Here is a 19,444-nt window from a genome sequence, read left to right on the forward strand (position 1 = left end):
AGAGAGAGAAAAGGAGGAGGAGGAGGAGACAGGCATCAGTGGCTCATGTCTGTAGTGTGCAATCGTAGCACTCAGAAGGCTGAGGATCTCATTCAAAGCCAGTACCTGGGCAGATAAATCCAAAAAACTCTTAACTCCAATTAACTAACAACAAGCCAAAGGTAGAGTTGTGGCTCAACTCAAGTGGTAGAGTACTTGCCTTGAGCAAAAGAACTAAGCCCTGAATTCAAGCTCCAGTACCAGCACGCATGCACACACACACACACACACACACACACACACACACACACACACACACACACACACACACACACACACACACACACACACACACACACACACACACACACACACAGGCACGCATGGCGGTGGGGGAGAAGCCCGTTTATGCCATTTGCTGGTTGCTGCTCTGTAAGTGCACCCAAGGCTCACAGTGCAGACCCACCGGCCTGTAACCAGCTCTCCCAGAGCCAGTCAACCTCACCCCACTTCTGGTGCCTGAGCTGGGACAGGGGTGCGGGGTGGGGTGAGGGGAGCTTCTCTGTCTCTGTCTCTCTCTGTCTCTGTCTCTGTCTCTCTGTCTCTCTCTCTCTCTGTCTCTCTCTCTCTCTCTCTCTCTTGCTCCTCTTCCCCCCACCCCCTTGTTTCCATCTTCCTGTGGGGCCTGCCTATAGCAAAGGGATTTTCAGTGGGGGGATAGCAGTGTAGGTGGAGAAAGACCCCAGAATCACTCTCCAGCCTCTGAACTGGGGGTGCCTCATCCCCTTCCAGCCCAGGGAACCTGGGTGGCCTTCCTTCTTTGGGGACAGCAGGGGTGCCCACACATAGCCCCCTGGCATTTCCTTCTTGGCGACTTTCAGAAGGAGACAGGCAGAGCGGCCTGGTGCTATGACAAGTTTGCCCACAGTTTGCCCACACCTAGAAAGACAAGCTTCCCTGCGCATCTCGCTAATCCCCCCACTTACCTGAACTTAACTCGTGGCACTGTGGGAGGGGAAGGAATTCCCCTCTGCCACCCTACCCAAGCCCTGGCATGACCTGGAGCGCACAGGGCACAGCTTTGACCGTGGCGCACCCTTACAAGAGGCCCTCTGCCGGGCCCTGTCCTCACATCGGTGGCATCCAAGAGAGTCTTGGGGTCTGGGAGGTCACACCGCGTCTCCTCTGAGCTTTGCAGGGCTGCAGCTGTGCTCCTGGCCTCAGGGTGCAGAATTCAACATGGAGACCAGAATTCTACGAGGTATAAAGCAGGGAGGTAGGTAGTGGCCAAGGCGAGCCTTCTGTTACAAGGAGGGAGAAACTGAGGCCAGGGAGGACAAAGGTCACGTTTACAGTCCCATGGAACTCCAGGGGCCTGGACCCACGCCCGGGAGGCCAGCCTCTCTTCTCACTGCCTGAAAGAGTGGGCTAGAAATGTGGTGGGAGCAACATGGCTGTCCTGACAGGTGACTGGTGGGGGCTGACAGTTCCCCCGGGGCTCCCTGTGCTGGGGTCCAGCTCAAGGGAGGTGCCATTAGACCCCCTCCTCCCCCCTGCCCCCCCCCACACACTGGAAGAGCCAGGGCCTGAGAAACACAGAGGCTATGACTTTGAGCGTGGGTGGAGAGGCTGCTCTTCACAGTGAGGCACAGGTAATAAACAGTGTGATGGGGCGGGGCTCTGCCCAGCTCTGCCTGAACTCCTTGTATGGCCTTGGTGCTTGTATGTGAGGCTGCAGAACTACTTTTTGTTGTTGTTGGTCGTGGGGCCTGAACTCTGGGCCTGGGCGCTGTCCCTGGGCTCTTCAGCTCAAGGCTAGCGCTCTACCACTTGAGCTACAGCACCACTTCCGGCTTTTTCTGCTTATGTGGTGCTGAGGAATTGAACCCAGGGCCTCATGCATGCAAGGCAAGCACTCTACCCCTGAGCCACCTTCCCAGCCCTGTAGAACTATTTTCTAGATGCCTAGTTTAGAAAAAGACACAGAGGAACAGATCAGGGTATGTTCAGGAACGGGCCAGAAAGTGAAGCAAAGTGGGGTTCCAGCAGCTCCCACACCTTCTCTACCCTCTCTGGGGAAAGGCAGGACTCTATCTTAAGGCCAGAGGCACTTACTAGTTGGTTGGTCATGGGGCTTGAACTCAGAGCCTTGATGCTGTCCCTGAGCTCTTTTGCTCAAGGCTAGTGCTCTACTACTTTGAGCCACAGCTCTACTTCTGGTTTTCTGGTGGTTAATTGGAAAGAAAAGTCTCACGGACTTTTCTGCTTAGGCTGGCTTTGAACTGAAATCCTCAGATCTCAGCCTCCTGTGAAGCAGGATTACAGGGACATGAGCCACCAGCACCCAGCTACCTACGGAAAGTTTTAAGGCGGGAGTCTCAAACTCCCACCGGACCCCTAAAAGGTAGGACGAGGAACTGGGATAAGAGAGAATCAAGAGACAGAGGCAAGAAGATAGAAGACAGACAGACAGGCAAACACCAGGCAGGGAGGAAGAGAGAAGACAAGAATGGGAGGCATAAAAACAGTGGGGAGAGGGAGGGAGGGAAGGAAGGAAGGAAAAAGAAAACACATGTTTCCACTCAAAGATATTTTTTTTTGTTTAAAATACAACCAAACCCACCATCCCTGCTGCTGACGCTGGGCCCAGAGCCCAGGCCTCAGGCAGAGTGTGGCCGCCTCAGGCCTCCTGGCCCCCTGCCTGGAAACTCAAATCAGACCTGTGGGCCAGCTCTTGGCCACCACTGCCTGGCCTCAGGGCCTTCTCCCATATGCTGGCTCAGGTCTGAACATCCCAGGAGGGAACCCCAAGCCCTCGGGGCCCATGAGGCCTAAGGCTGAGGGCCAGGCCAGGAACTGAAGCCAGAAGGAGGGCCTGAGAGGGGACAGCTCAGCTTGAGCTTCAACTCGGGCCTCATCAACGGGACCCAACATCTCTACCACCCCCTGGCAGCTCAGACCTCCATACTCCCGTTTCTCTCCACCCCACCCCCACCGCCATCCTGCAGCCCCTTCCCCACCCACGGTTTTGGTTGGGAATGAAACACAGGCCCAGGGGAACTGTGGAGGGGTTGGGGGAGGCAGGGAGCTGGCCTGGTGGCTCAGCTCCATCACAGGGGCACGCACACAGATATTCTGCACTCAGCCAACTCCAGACTCTAGCCTATGCCCACCCAGGCAAGACTCTGAAGCTGGTTAACCATGAATGCCAGTGCTCAGTGCATCTCCTGAACCCCACCAAGTGGGGGCCATGTTCATTGCCCTTTAGATGGTAAGATCGAGGGGGATCAAGTACCCACCCATGTCCCACGACTAACCCAGCTACGCTCACTCGCCACAGCTCACTCCTGGGCAGCGCAGAGCCCCAGGGTGTGGCCCCCATCCCAGAGCCCAGCCGGGCTTCTGCTCATCCCTTAGTCCCGGGCTTCCATCCCTTCCGGAAAGGATGGGTCAGAGAACAGCTGATCCCCTGGTTTTGTTCCTGGCACAAAGGCCCCGGATCCAGGCTTAGTGATGAATGGTGGCTCCCGCCCCCTCCCCCTGGCAGGCCTGTAGGCCCTGCCCCTACCTTGCTTCTCAGCCTCCCATTCAGAACCCAGCTCAGCCACCCATGGGAGCACCGGAGGCCTGGGGGCTGGAAGGATTCAGGGAGACAGTGAGGGACTGGGGAGTGGTCAATGTAGAGCTGGGGCACACACCTGAGACTCACTTTCCAAGGACCTACTGGGTGCTGGGCACATCGTGTGCAGTACAGACCATGCCACTTGAGTCTCCTTTAATCTGAAAATCAAAATCTGAATTCGATGTCAATGATATTCAAATCGTGGAGTAGTTTGGATTTTGGATCTTCAGATTCGTTTATGGAAAGACCCCCCCCCCCAAATCTGAAAATGCCCAAATCTGAAACATTTCTGATCCCAAGTCTTTTGAAGAAGACTCATCCAACCTCTAATAGGAAATGGAAGATCGCAGAGGTAGGGACTTGCCCAAGGTCACACAGCAAGTCAGAGAATCGCAGTACAAGACCAAGTCCTGGAGCGGAAGCCCCTTCCATGCCAGTGTGTGTCACGCACCCATCCTGAGACAGGACGAAGGGAGGGGACCAGCTGCAGGGGGGAGGCAAGGAGAAGGGGGAGAGAGAGGTTTCCAGAAGGATGTTGCTCTTACCTTGAGGGGATGGTTGGGCACTAAGGCTGAGGTGTTCAAGGTCCCGGTGGAGGAGCCAGGCAGGGCAGGGAGAAAAGATGGAGCTCCTGGAAGAGGGGAGATGAAAGATGCAGCCTCCCACCCATGCCCCCAACAGCCTGGGTGCAGAGGAGTCTGGGGTCAGATGTGCCCAGAGGGAAGAGGGCCAGGGAGGCTCAGTGTGGGTGTGAAGGCTCAGGGAGCCGCAGGGAGGGCAGTCCAACCACCGCCCCGCTGTGTGGCCTCAGGGAGGTGTAAGTCTGTCTCTGGGCCTCACAACTCTCTTCATTCTGTTCTGGAGAAGTGGGCTGTGCAACAACCGAGGTCCCCTTGGCTGAGCCGCTCCCCGGGGGGAGGGGCTTGTGGAAGCACTGGACCTCTCTGGAAGGTTCTGCCCCTATGTGAGGAAGTAGAGGCAGACAGGCCTTGTCCAAGGGAAAGATTACAGAGCTTGGTGAGCTTCCTCTAGCTCCCTTCTCAGCAGCAGGGCGGGGGGGCGGGGCATGTGGGAAGACAGGCTGGCTCTGGGGCTAAAGCATCTACGGAGCCCTAGACCTTGGTTCGAGGCCCTCTCCTGCCCAGGGCTAAGGTAGCATAGGAAAGACAGTGTCTATGTGTCATGCCCCCCAGGAATGTTGCTGCATTCCTGTGGTGGGGGTGCGGCTGCCCCAGCTCTGTTTGCCTGGGGCCCCGCTCCGTTGCTAAGGGATCCCTCACCCCCGGTGCTGAGTCAGCAGGCCGGGCACCCACAACCTCACTCCCTGTAAACCGGGCCGGGGAAGGTGGCCGCAGAGGGGCTGGAGGAAGAAGGGGCACTTTGGGGATCTGTCTCACAGGCTGGGAAGAGCAGGTGGAGGAAGTGAGGTCCAGAGATCTGAATGGGAGACCCGAGCCATCCCTCCTAGTGTTGGGGGGCAGTGTGTTGGGGGTGAGGGTTGCAATAGGAAGGAGCTGATTATGGTAGGAGCGCACCTGCCATGTGCCAGGCGCCAGACTGGCTGCTGGGCTCTGTCCTCTTATCACAGGTAATAAAGTTGACTCACTCCTATCCTCTGCTTCACTTGGAGGGAAACTGAGGTATAGTGTGCCCGCGCCTGGCCAGGGGTGCCTGGCCTAACCCGGGTCCCCCTCGGGGGTCTCCATCCCCCCCCCCACTGGCTTGGATCAGCTAGGGGTCCAAGCCGGGAAGGAGAGGGAGAGGGAGGCTAGTCACGGCTTCCGCTTCCTCATCAGTGTGATTTGTTCTTCACAGGGGAAGAATGACTTCCCTGCGCCGCCTTTCATGTCCCAGTAAGGGCCTCCAGCCTCAGATTCCCTTTATCTTTATGGGCAGCGCCAGGCCCTGCTCCCCACCCCGCCCCAGGTTGGCATCTAGAGGACAAGTAGGAACATTCCTGAAGTGGGTGAGCTTAGGGCCACAGGGGCAGGGGACTTGGGGGTGGGGGTGGGGGTGGGGGGAGAGTTGGCTTTCCCAGGCCAGCTCTGCTTCCCTTGGTGTGTCCTGAGAACAGATTTGGCTGGGCACAAGCACTGGGTACCAGGGTGTGGCACATGGGGGGGAGTGTTAAGAGGCCGGGAGTTTCAGTGGCTGGTTTTGGTGGTTTTGATAAGAGAGCCGAGGGGCGGGCAGAGTCCATGGGCGGGCAGAGAGGGCAAAGAGGTGGGTCAGACGACTTGGCTCCAGTGGGGGGGCCAAGTGCCTTTTAGCCCAGTGCCCAGCCCAGTTCTGAGGCCTTGCTGCACTCCAGAACACGTGACAGGAATTCGGACATCAAGGTAGAGGTGTCTGTTTGTGCTGATGTTACTCTTCTGAGATGCTTGACCGGGATGTTGGTCCTGGGGGCGTGATGTACCTCCAGTCTGACTCTACCTAAGGAAAGCCCCCACCTCTGCTGGGGAGGGCACCCCCTGCCCTTGGGGACTCACAGTCCATGGGCAAAAGCAGCCACCACCCGAATCAGCAGCACGCCTGGGACCTGGGCTTGGGCGTGGGTGACTGCAGAAGGGTCTGTCTCAGGCGGGACCAAAGCACGTGTTCAGGCAGTGACATGACCCATGGATGGACTGTTCAAAACAGTTATTAGTGTCTCTCCCCAGGCGGTGAGACAGAGAGGGTCTATTACAGGGTTGGTACTGCAGGCAGCCCTCCCGCTGCCCTGAACACACACTTCAGGGCGCTTGCATGCACACGCGCGCACACACACACACACACACACACACACACACACACACACACACACACACACACACACACACACCGGCAGACATACTGCTGGTATGATTTTAAGCAAATCTATTTACCTCCTTGCATTTACATTTCTTCCTCTATTAAGAAGGGTAACAGTTGGGCTGGTAATGTGGTAGAGTGCTTGCCTAGCAGGCATGAAGCCCTGGGATCCATTCTTCAGTACTACATACACAGAAAAAGCGGGAAGTGGCGCTGTGACTCTAGTGGTAGAGTGCTAGCCTTGAGCAAAAGAAGCTCAGGGACAGTGCCCAGGCCCTGAGTTTAAGCCCCAAGACTGGCACACGCACGCGCGCGCGCACGCACACACACACACACGTAACAGCAAACCAGGTGCTGGTAGCTCATGTCTGAAATCCCAGATACTCAGGAGGCTGAGAACTGAGGATCACAGTTTGAAGCCAGCCTGGGCAGAAAAGCCCTTGAGCTGTGTGGCTCAAGTAGTAGAATGTTAGTCTTGAGTGAACAAACTAAGCACTCAGGCCCTGAGTTCAAGTCTCAGTACTGGCAAAGAAGGAAAGAAGGAAGGAAGGGAGGAGGGAAGGAGGGAAGGAAGGAAGGAAAATAGCATGTTTCTGCCCCCAGACATGTAACAACCCTTCCTTGTCCACCTCACAACATCAGACAAGGACAGGTGTACAGCTTACTTGGGCTCTCTCCCCCGCCGGGACCCTGGCCTCCTGCTTCTGCCCATGTGTCTTTGCTCAGATGCCTTCCCATGAGTACCTGCCTGTGTGTCTACAAAGTTGGAGGGCTGTGGCAGGGAGCCTTCACTCCCTCCAGCAACAGGGAGAGCACAGAGAGGAAAAGGCAGTACAGAAGTCCCAGGCCTTCAGAGTCAGAGCCAGTCTGGCACAGGTGGCTCACACCTGTCAGCCTAGCTACTTGGGAGGCTGAGATCTGAGGATTGCAGTTCAAAGCCAGCCCCTGTAGGAAAGTCCTTGAGACTCTTATCTCCAATTAATCACAGATAAAGCTGGCAGTGGAGCTGTGGCTCTGGTGGTAGAGTGGGAGCCTTGAGCCCAGGCCCTGAGTTCAAGCCCCAGGACCGACAAGAAAATAACCAAAAAAGGTCAGAGCTTCAGGCCCAGTCCACCCAAGAGCCAGGTCTGGGTCTCCTTCTGGCCTCTGGCTGTTCTGTTGGCCAGACACGGATACTGGATACTACACCCTTCCCTTTTGACAAGTGGGGAAACTGAGGCCAGGTGAGTTTGTTGGTTTTTTAGTTTTTTCCTTTTCTAGCAGCTATGTTATGCCAAGGTCGCAGGACCCCCACCAAGAAGACCACCGAGAGTCAGACTCTACAGCTGTTTTATTTAAACGGGCTGCAGCTTGGGCCTCCTCCTATACTCGACACAGCGACACAGCAGAGCCCAGGAGGAGAGCCCCGAGCTAACGATTTGCAGGTCTTATAAGGGCACACAACCAGGTGGTTTAGCACCACGTGTTGCTCTGCTCTGAAACAAGCAACAAATGGTCACTGCCTCAAACACTCTAACCTTTCAGCCACACTTGGGGCCTCCCAGAGGGTTGGGATGAAGATGGGAGATGAGTGAAGGGCTCAGCCAGGGCCTGGCGCAGACAGAGGTGGTTTTATTTTTATTCTTAGGAAGCAGCAGGGGTCAGCTCCACAGGGGTCAGCCCCACAGGGGGTGTGGCTGGTGGTTTCCTGGAAGTGACTCCAAAGATGGAGATGAGGTAGGGGTGGGGGCTGAGGGGGAGGGGTGAAGGGAGGGCTGGGGGAGGAGCCGGGCAGTGCCCGTGAGCCCCCCCCTCGCCCACCCTCCGGATCCCAGGTCCTGGCCCCTGCCCCTCCCCTCTCCCCTCGGCACCCTCTGTTCCCATGGCAACGGAAGCACACACACCGCCCCCCGCGGGCCTGGACCCCCTTTTTACGAGACGCAACGCGGGCTCCTCGCCGCGGGGCGGAGGTTCATTCCCGCCATAAACCGCAGGCTCGCGGCGACCCTCAAAGGCGGCACCTGCGGGTCGGAAGCTGGGGCGGCCGGGGTGCGAGACGGGGCGGGGCGCGCTGCCCGGAAGGGGCCCCATTCCCCCTTCCTCTCGGCTCTGCTGACCCTCGGATCCCCACCCGACAGGGACCGGGCAGGTGGGGCGCCCCGCGGCGAGCCCTCCCGCAGGACCGCTGGGCCCTGCCGGCCCTGTGCGGCCTTCCCGCCTCCTGCGTGCTCGGATCCCCTGCCCCCCCCCCACATGCCCGATCCCCTGCTCCCCCCCACACACATGCCCGATCCCCTGCTCCCCCCCCCACATGCCCGATCCCCTGCTCCCCCCTGCATGCCCGATCCCCTGCTCCCCCCTGAATGCCCGGATCCCTCCTCCCCCCTGAATGCCCGATCCCCTGCTCCCCCCTGCATGCCCGATCCCCTGCTCCCCCCACATGCCCGATCCCCTGCTCCCCCCTGCATGCCCGATCCCCTGCTCCCCCCACATGCCCGATCCCCTGCTCCCCCCACATGCCCGATCCCCTGCCCTCCCCACATGCCATATCCCCTCCTCCCCCCTGCATGCCCGATCCCCTGCTCCCCCCCACATGCCCGATCCCCTGCTCCCCCCTGCATGCCCGATCCCCTGCCCCCCCACATGCCCGATCCCCTGTTCCCCCCTGCATGCCTGATCCCCTGCTCCCCCCCCTGCATGCCCGGATCCCCTGCTCCCCCCTGCATGCCCGGATCCCCTGCTCCCCCCTGAATGCCCGATCCCCTGCTCCCCCCTGCATGCCCGATCCCCTGCTCCCCCCGAATGCCTGATCCCCTGCTCCCCCCTGCATGCCCGGATCCCCTTCTCCCCCCTGCATGCCCGATCCCCTTCTCCCCCCCCCCCCGCATGCCCGATCCCCTGCTCCCCCCTGCATGCCCGATCCCCTGCTCCCCCCTGAATGCCCGGATCCCCTGCTCCCCCCTGCATGCCCGATCCCCTGCTCCCCCCTGCATGCCCGGATCCCCTCCTCCCCTCTGCATGCCCGGATCCCCTGCTCCCCCCCTGCATGCCCGGATCCTTTGCTCCCCACCTGCATGCCCGGATCCCCTCCTCCCCACCTGCATGCTCTGATCCCCTCCTCCCACCCCTGCAGGCCCTGATCCCCCTTTCCTCTCCTGCCTGTTCAGATTACCCCCCACAACCTCCCAACCCACTTCCCTCTGAGGCCTGCTCCATGTGTTTTGGGCTCTGTGCTGGGCTTTTCTGGAGCACAGCATTGTCTTTCTTTCTGTCCAGCTAGGTCCCTCACTCTGTCACTTTCTCTCCCTGTCTCTATCTCTGTCTCTCTGTCTGTCTCTCTGTCTCTCTGTCTCTCTGTCTCTCTCTCTCTCTGTCTCTCTCTGTGTCTCTGTCTGTCTGTCTGTCTGTCTGTCTGTGTCTCTCTCTGCTTGGCTCTTTTCTCTCAGGGCCAGGAGTGGGGGGTTGGGAGTGAGCTCCCTGGGGAGGGGCTAGTGGCCGTGGGCCTGGATTTCCAGGGTGGAGCTGACCCCAGCAGTCCTGGGAATTGGTCCCGGCCCCACTTGAGAATTCAGGAAATAAGAACCGGTCTGGGTATCTTCTCAAATGATGTGTGTACTTTTGAAGAGGCCATTGATGGTGAGAAGTGCAAACAGTACCCAGGAAGACACACAGTAAAACAGCATAGGCCGGTACACACACACACACACACACACACACACACACACACACACACACACGACACACAGTAAAACAGCATAGGCCGGTACACACACACACACACACACACACACACACACACACACACACACACACACACACACACGGTCAGGCAGGACAAGGCCTGCCAGGCTTTAGGACTCCTGCCTCCCTCGGTGTGGATTCAGCACAGCGGGTGTTGGAGGTCACAGAGATGCTTATCCAGAGGAACAGAGTTCCTACACACACCAGGCCACACAGCACACACCCCCTTCCCCTGCCCCCCCCCCCGCCAGCTGAGGGGAAACTTAGGGGGCCCTGTGAATGGCGGCAAGAACAGACAAGTGACTTGAAGCACGATGGACAGGTTGGCAGACGGATGGATGGATGGATGGGTTGACAGACAGATGGATGGATGGATCGGAAGACAGCCAGGAGGGGACTACCTGGTAGAGCCCTGCTGTCTGGAAAGTGATGGATGAGCCCCAGAGAAAGCTGAGAGGGATGAGGCCCAGTGGGAGGGAAGGAAGGAAGGAAGGCTAGGGAGGTACACGGATGGACAGATGGACTGACAGATGAGAGAGGATGGATGGGTGAGGGTCTGAGTGATGACAGGCCTTGTTGAGAGGGGACAGGATCTCAGTTGGGCGGGTGTGGCAGAGGACAGGGCTGGCTGCAGGCGGATGACAGATGGGGATGAGGGTCTGGGGAGGAGTAAGCAGGGACCCCCTTGGACTGACCGATGGAGATGGATGGATGGAAGGAAACAAGACCGGAAGCAGGAACAAGTGGGGCAGGGGAGGAGCCCTGATCCTAGCTGAAAGAATGTGCTTCAGGATTGTTGCTTATGGCACATGTAAGGGTACGTGGAGAGGCGTATATGTGTGTGCACAGTGTGTGGACGTGTGAGTGTAGGGCCTGCAGCGTCAGGGCTAGATGGGTCCTAGTGGCTTCATCCAGGAAGGAGGCCTGGTGAATAGAGTCTTGTTAGCTAGTGCAGCCAGGGAGGGGGAGCTAGCTGCAGGTTTGGGGGTTCTCAAAGGCAGAAAGCAAACAGGGAAGCATCGTCTACCCTCTCTTCCTTTCCTCCTTCTTAACTTCTACCCAGGCTGGCAGCCTAACTGTCAGGAGTCAGGAAGGGGGTGGCACCTGGCAGGTACTATGCCAGCCTGGGGCCCCCAGACACGGTGGGTGTCAGTGATAAAAATAATCACTGCTGACATTTACGGAGTAGCTGCCATGCGCCAGGCCTCGTGCCAGGCTTTTCACACTTTCGTGTCTCCCCTCACAAGGTGGGTATTATTTTTATCCCCGCTTGACCCAGCAGGACGGGAGCTCAGAGCTGAGAAATGCTTCTTCCTTCTCAGAGTCTCTCGGGGGAAGCCAGAGGTGCGGCTCAGCCTGCTGGACCAAGTCTGTCTTCCTCCCATCTATCCTATCTATCAGGGACCCTGGCTGTCAGGGGGGACCAGGCTGGAGAGCAGGAGGCCAGGTGAGGAGAGAGGCCACATGGGGAGAGCTGGGGCCCAAGTTGCCCATAAGATCCTGGCTTTGCCACGGATGTGTGCCACTTTGCACAGGTGGCTTCTTATGTGTGAGCCTCAGTTTTCTCATCTGAGAACTGAGGAGATGTGCTGCTCACGGGGTGGTGATGAAGATAATGAACAGAAGATGAAAAATGTAGGCTGGGGCCCAGTGGCTCAAGCCTGCAATCCTAGCTACTCAGGAAGCTGAGATCATGGTTTGAAGTCAGCCCAGGCAGGAAAGTCCCTGAGACTCTGATCTCCAGTGAATCAGCAAAAAGCCAGAAATGGAAGTGCGGTTCACGTGGGAGAGTGCCCAGCCTTGAACAAAAAAGCTAAGAAAGAGTGAGAGTCTCGAATATTGGGTGTGCACATGCTTGTGTGTGCACTCGTGCGTGTGCGTGTGTGTGTGCGCATGTGCTCACATATAATGTAGGAAAAGTACTTGGCATGTTAAATGGAAGACCCCAGGGCCAGAGTGGAGGATTCTGGTATCAGGTAAGGCCACTTCCTGGAGGCCCCTGGGTATTGGTCATCCCACTTCTGCAGAAGCCAGAATCCCCCATTAGTATTTATCTCCGAAGTTTATTCTGGGCCTCTAGGTCTGATGCCAGGCCTTGTGCTTGGTCCATAGTGAGCAACGCCATCCCCACACCTCTAAGAGGCTGAGCTCCTGCTATCACTTTAAGGCACTGATATGGAAAGTGGGGTGAGGAGAAAGGAAGGAGCTAACCCAGAAAAGAAGGAGGCAGGGAGTGCAGGATTGGATGGTCTGGGTGACAAAGTGTCACAGGTGATCTGAATTTCAAACAGGAATCTGAAGGGGAAGGGGAAGTGGGGGAATCCATTCTGATAATGAAGTGTGGGGAGGTAAAAGGATGAGACAGTGTAAGCAAGAGTCCTGAGGCAGAATCTCCCTTCTGTTGGTTATTGTTGTTGTTGCAAACTTTCTATTGCAAATTTGCCATTCCAAAGGTTGTGATGGGGCTGGTGGCCTTTGGGTGCTGCAATGGGGACAGAGAAATGATTAACCGAGAGGGTAAGGGCACTGGGCTAGAAGCTGGGAGGTCAGGATTCCAGGGTTCACATGGGCTGTGTGACCGCCTGAGGGTCCCTTCCCCTCTGTGGTCTTAGCTCTCTTCTGTGTAAAGCACAGAACCTGGACTTCATTTCCGAAAACTTCACACCTGGTTAAGATGGGTGGGAGCCCGGAAGGGGGGCTTCAGGCCCATCTTTGGAGACACTTTGCCTTTTCAGAGTCCTGACGTTGAGCAAGTGACTCCAACTTCTTGAAATCTTGTTAACTGTGATGTGTGTGTGTGTGTGTGTGTGTGTGTGTGTGTGTGTGTGTGTGTGTGTGTGTGTCCATCCACCAGTACTGGGCTAGCATTCTACACTTGAGCCACAGCTCTACTTCCAGCTTTTTGCTGGTTAACTGGAGATCAGAGTCATGCAGACATTCCTGCCTGGGCTGGCTTCAAACCATGACCCTCAAATCTCAGCCTACTGAGTAGCCAGAATTACAGGTGTGAGCCGCTGGTGCTTGTCCTGAATCTGGTTTTTGAAATGAGGATCCAATTTCCACTTCACATGGGGTCCCTGTCCTGGACTCGAACTCAATAAGCACACACTGATTGCTCTTTTTTTTTTTTTCTTTGTTTTCTTTTCTAGCTAGTTCAAGTTGGCCTCGAATTCAAAATTCTCCATTTTGCTTTGATTTAAAAAGATACTTGGCAGACTTAACCGTCAGAGGCCACAGAAAGGCCTAACTGTAGTTGGAGGTCTAACTGTAGTTGGAAGGTGGGAGGAGGGGGGCTGCTTGGGGAGGGAAGGCCGGCTGGAATGTGGGGTGCCCAGCGGGAGCCCGGGCCCGGCCGGAGGCAGAGCACCAGAATCCTGGCAGGAGGCAGGAGGGAGGGGGGGCGGAAGAAGCCCCTGGTGACCCTGGGGGTGGGGCCTGGCGGCGGAGACCACGCCCCTCCAGAAGGCCACGCCCTCAGGCCCTGCAGGCAGGATTTGCCTAAAACCCACTTCAAAGGGTCCCAGGAAGCTCCAGCCAGCACCGGAGGAAGCGGCGCAGCCTCTAATCCTGCTCTGGGGGTGGGGGAAGCCCCTCAATTACTGTGGTGTTTCCTCCCGGGCCACCCCCCTCAAAACCTAGGAGCCCACATTCGAGTCACCCCATTTTCACCTCAAACCACCTTTTTGGAGGGGCTGTGATGTTCAGTAAAGCTTTGTATTAAGTCAAGTTGCCCCCCAAAACCTCACCTGAGAAGCCGAATAGCCAGTCTCGCTTTGAAGCTGCAATTGGGGAAATTATTCCTTTTATTTATGTAGTGCCAGTCCTGGGGCTTGAATGCAGGGCTGGGGCTGTCCCTGAGTTTTTTTTGCTCAAGGCTAGCACTCTGCCACTTGAGCCACTGATCCACTTCTGGCTTTTTTTTTCTGGTTAACTTAGTAAGAGTTTGATGGACTTTGCTGCCTGGGCTGGTATCCAACCCCGATCCTCAAGTCTCAGCCTCTTGAGTAGCTAGGCAGGAGCCACAGGCACCTGGCCACGGGAACATATTCTTTTGAAGAAGATGGGGCCCCCGTAATTGCATGTGGAGGCACTCCACAAAGGTGTGCTGAGCAGCTGGGGATGTGGGGTGCCACTGGGACCTTCAAGATGGTGTAAACTAGACCTCTGTCCTCCAAGAGCTCCCTGCCTAAAGGGGAGGGAGTTCCAGAACACGGTGAGGGTGGAGTTTGTACTGGGTGAAACTGTTTGGCCTGGAGGGAGCCCAGACAGCTTTTGGGAAGGTAGAGCATTTCACTGTGTGCTGGGCACTGAACCGAGGACTGTAGCCAGGTGAGCTCCCTTAATCCCAGTAGCCATCCTAGAGGGTGAACACTCATACCCATTTTACAGACGCCATAGCCGAGGCCACACCAGACATGGCAGGACCCAGACCAGCTGGACCCTAGAGCTATTCCCTTCCCTTTCTTCTGCCCTTTTCCCCTCCACTGTCCATTCACTAGACCTGTCTTGTGTATACTCGAGAGACCAGGCACTCACCTGTACTTTGGGGCTTCCCTGCCCTGTGCTTTTCCAAAGTAAGTCCAGAAGAATGTCTAGGCGCAGCCCACATGGAAAGGTATGCAGGGAGGGGGCCCAGCTGCAGGGCGTGGAAGCACATGGTGTATGTAAGAGGGCAGGCAGACCAGGCTCTGGGGCAGGGACACACTTAGATTTTTAGTTCCGCATCTGCGTGCAATCGGCGGGTAACTTCAAACGAAGTTGGTTCCTCTCTGAAGCCCGCTTTCTTCATCTACAAAAATGGGGACAAAAATTAATTTTTCGTTCCAGGCAGGGCTGCTAGAAGAAGTGAATGAATTCACATAGAGGAAGTAGCTTAGCATTATGGCAGACCTTGGTGAAATATGGATTGAAAGAAACACAGGAAATGGATGCAGAATGTCCTAGTTTATTGGGTGACTGCTGTGTGCAAGGCACTCCTCTAGCTGGTGCCAGGAGTGCAAAGGCTGTTAGATTCATCCCTGGCCTCAGGGAGTTTGACAATTTAGTTGGGGAGACAGTTCAAAGGCCCAGGAAGGCCAGATGGAGGTTGAGCCCAGGGTCCTGATGGGCATGCAGAGTGGGGTTCAGGGGAGACCTGGTTGCTGGGGTTTCACTGACTAGGAGCTGGCGACAGAAAGAAGGTGCTGGGAATGTGGCTCAGTGGTAGAGTGCTTGCCTAGCATGCATGAGCCCTGGGTTTGATTTCTCAGTACCACATAAACAGAAAAAGCCAGAGGTGGCACTATGGCTCAAGTGGCCCTGAGTTCAAGCCCCAGGACAGAAGAAGAAGAAGAAGAAGAAGAAGAAGAAGAAGAAGAAGAAGAAGAAGAAGAAGAAGAAGAAGAGAGAGGAGGAGGAGGAGGAGGAGGAGGAGGAGGAGGAGGAGGAGGAGGAGGAGGAGGAGGAGGAGGAGGAGGAGGAGGAGGAGGAAGAGGAAGAAGAAGAAGAAGAAGAGGAGGAAGAAGAAGAAGAGGAAGGAAGAAGAGGAAGGAAGAAGAAGAAGAAGAAGAAGAAGAAGAAGAAGAAGAAGAAGAAGAAGAAGAAGAAGAAGAAGAAGAGGAAGGAAGAAGAAGAAGAAGAAGAAGAGGAAGGAAGGAAGAAGAAGAAGAAGAGGAGGAGGAGGAGGAGGAGGAGGAGGAGGAGGAGGAGGAGGAGGAGGAGGAGGAGGAGGAGGAGGAGGAGGAGGAGAGGAGGAAGAAGAAGAAGAAGAAGAAGAAGAAGAAGAAGAAGAAGAAGAAGAAGAAGAAGAAGAAGAAGAAGAAGAAGAAGAAGAAGTGGTGCATCAGTCCAGGTATTTTTGGTTGTTTTTTTTGTTGGTTGTGGGGCTTGAACTCAGGGCCTGGGCACTCTCCCTGAGCTCTTTTGCTCAAGGCTAGCACTCTACCACTTGAGCTACAGCATCCTTCCAGTTTTCTAGTGGTTAATTGGAGATAGAGTCTCACAGACTTTCCTGCCTGGGCTGCCTTCGAACCATGGTGGGATCCTCATGTCTCAGCCTCCTGAGTAGCTAGGATTACAGATGTGAGACACCAGTGCCCAGAGTCCGTCCAGGTATTTGTTAAGTGGCTGTCTGGGTTTTGTAGAATTCAGAGGCAGGGAATGAGAAAGGAACTTTTGAGGAGGGTGTGTACATGGATCTAGACTGGCTAGAATCCCAAGTCCAACTTTCATGAGCAAGTTTCTTCCTCTGCAGAATGGGGAGCTGGGTAAGAACTAAAGGGTCAATGTAGGCAAAGCGCTTAGGATTGTCCCGGCAGGGAGCAAGTGCTCCTATTGTAGGTGTTGGCTACAATTATCCTTTCTGATCATATCTGGCTCTTGGCCAAGGGCAGGCATAGATCAAAGGCAGTGGTGGAGAGGTGGAGTGGGGGGAGGGACCAAGATTTTAACATGTGCCCAGCCCCCAGCCAAGTCCTAGGGAAGGTCATCACCTGAACAGAAAGGAGAGGTGCGAGCGCACAGCACGCACGCGCGCGCGCGCGCGCGCGCACACACACACACACACACACACAGGTTCCACCCACCTGAACCAGAAGCCTGGCTTGCTGCAGTGCCACTTAGGCCCCGAGGGCTCTTTGGGGCCTTTATAGGATAATTCCATCTCCATTAGAGCTGATTATGTCACAATAAATACCATGTTTTGGTGCGGCTTTGTAAGACTCACTGGAGAACTTTCCCACTTAGTATCTAGTCACCCAGAACCTGAGTCAAGTTAGAAACCCGAAGAGTGTCACCAGGTGGATGACAGAACTGACCCTACCCCCATTCTCCAGCCACCCCCACAAACCACCAGGGGTGGTGGGCCCAACTCCAGCTCCAGCATGTGCTGCTGGTCACATGACCCCAGGCCACTGAGGCTTGCCTGAACCCCTGGCATGTGTTCAGGGTTTCCCCTTAGGAGCTATGCATGGAAATGCACACCTGTGTAGAAGCAGGCTAACCAACACAAAATAAAGAGACTTCAGTGCAACCCAGAACTTGCCAATACCTTCATTCAGTCCTTCAGCAACGGTTGCTTGCTAAATCCTTGCTATGTGTCAAGTGCTGTCTGTTTCCTTCAGACAAACATCCTTTCCTGCCCTAGTGTGTTTTCTAATGACACAATCACAGTCTGCAAATGGTATGAAACACACGTACAAACAGCATCTTGTAAACAACTCACGTGGAGTCCTGCATAAACCACGTGGCTTCCCTGGTCTTCCTCATACCATGCTCCTATCATTGCTACAGGCATGCATACGCTCATTTCCACACGTGCTTATCCACAGAGCCCTTGCACACCACAGGCCCCTCCCTCCCCAGATGTGACTTCCTCTCGCCGAACCGCATGTCACAGTAATAACAGCTGAGATTGACTAGCGCTTTCTGCTGTCCCAGAGCATGTGGTTTTCATGCATGACCTTATTTGATCCTCCCAGTAACTTTCCCAAGTAGGACTTCCATCTTCCAAATCAGCAAACCAAGACTTGGGGAAGTGAAATGATTGGTCCAAAGACTCAAGTGGGCTGGGCACCCATGGCTCATGCCTGTCATCCTAGCTACTCAGGAGGCTGAGGATTATGGTTCAAAGCCAGCCTAGGCAGGAAAGTCCATGAGACTATCAAAAAGCAGAAGTATCCATGTGCTAGTGGTTCATGTCTGTAATCCTAGGTACTCAGAAGGCTGAGTTCTGAAGATCACAGTTCAAAGCCAGCCGGGGCAGGAAAGTCCCCAGGACTTTTATCTCCAATTAACCATTCAAAAACCAGAAGTAGCACTATGGCTCACAGTAGAGAGTGCTAGCCTTTAGCAAAAGAGCTCAGGGAGCGTGCCCAGGTCCTGAGTTCAAGTACCAGTACTCCCAGTACTGGTACAAAACAAAACAAAAAACAAAATCTAAAAACTTTAATTAGCTGAGCCCTGGGTCCCAACGATTGTGAAGTGTGACACACTTGTGTACACGTACCCAAATCATCTCATACTATACATCCACACTCAAATACAAGCTCACATGCTTACACATGTACCCATGAATCCTCCCAGGCCCTCATATACCAACAGTGTCCACACACATTCACATCCACCCACATTCAAACAAAACTTCTTCCAGAACACACCCTCTCTCTCATGGACATTTGCACACTCACGTACTCTCAGAAGACCAAAGCTCCCTTTCTATCATCCTGATCAAAGCCGGCAATTAACCCCAACACCTGTAATTAACCCTTCCTTTCCTCCTCCAGGGAAGATGTCTGGACCCGCTTCTCAGAGGCAGGCCCCAAGGCCAAGACCAAGTCCATCCACATGTGGCCAGGAGAACCGAGCACCGTATGGCTGCTGAGGGAGAGGAGAGGATCTGAGAAGGAGATGGGCAGAGGGAGGCCTTGGGAAAACAGGCCTGCTACAGCCTTTCCTTTCCTACTAGCCGAATGATATTAGGGCAACCAGCAGCTGTGGGTAGCCGGGCAGCAGAAAGGATACCTTTGTTCCATTTCTACCAGCCACTTCTGTCAGGGTCTGAGGGACCCTTGGAGAAAGGCCGCTCGAAGGTACAGGTGGGAGGCAGGTATCTCCCAAGGTGTCAGGCATACCAGCTCATTCTGCCACACTGGGGTAGGGACTAAGGGTGCTCGGCACAGGAGCCCCTGGCCAACCTTCACCGTGTGTAGTTAGAGACTACCAGGATTCCAGCCCTGCCTCTAGTACCTGAGTTGTGCAACCTTTGGGCATGTTCTGTGAACTTCTGGAGCCTCAGTTTCCTCTTTTTTTGTATGCTAGTACTGGGGCTTGAATCCAGGGCCTGGGTACTGTCCCTGAGCTGCTTTTGCTCAAGGCTAGTGCTCTATCACTTGAGCCCCAGCTGCGCTTCTGACTTTTTTTTTTGGTAGTTTTAGGGGAGCTAAGAGTCTCAGACTTTCTTGCCAGGACTGGCTTTGAACTGTGATCTTCAGATCTCAGCCTCCTGAGTAGCTAGGATTACAGGTTGTGAACCACCAGTGACTGGCTCAGGTCCTCTTCTAAGGTGAAGATGATAATCCCTGCTTCACAAGTGAGATTAAATGAGATGATACATGTCTGACCCATCCAACAGGTGGCTGTTCTTAAGTCACAGAAAGCTTGTGGTTCCTAGGCAGAGATGATCTGGACCTTCAATGGTTCTATACACCCTTCAGAGGTCCTAGGGATATGTAAGTGTGAGTATGACTCTGTGTGTGTGTGTGTGTGTGTGTGTGTGTGTGTGTGTGTGTGTGTGTGTGTGTACTTCAGGGCTACTTTCCTAGAACTGTGATCAAGAGGTTAAAAAGTTCTGGGACC

Source organism: Dipodomys merriami, unplaced genomic scaffold (assembly GCF_024711535.1).
Source record: "Dipodomys merriami isolate MVZ:Mamm:240054 unplaced genomic scaffold, mDipMer1.0.p SCAF_613, whole genome shotgun sequence".
In the NCBI taxonomy this organism is placed as follows: domain Eukaryota; kingdom Metazoa; phylum Chordata; class Mammalia; order Rodentia; family Heteromyidae; genus Dipodomys; species Dipodomys merriami.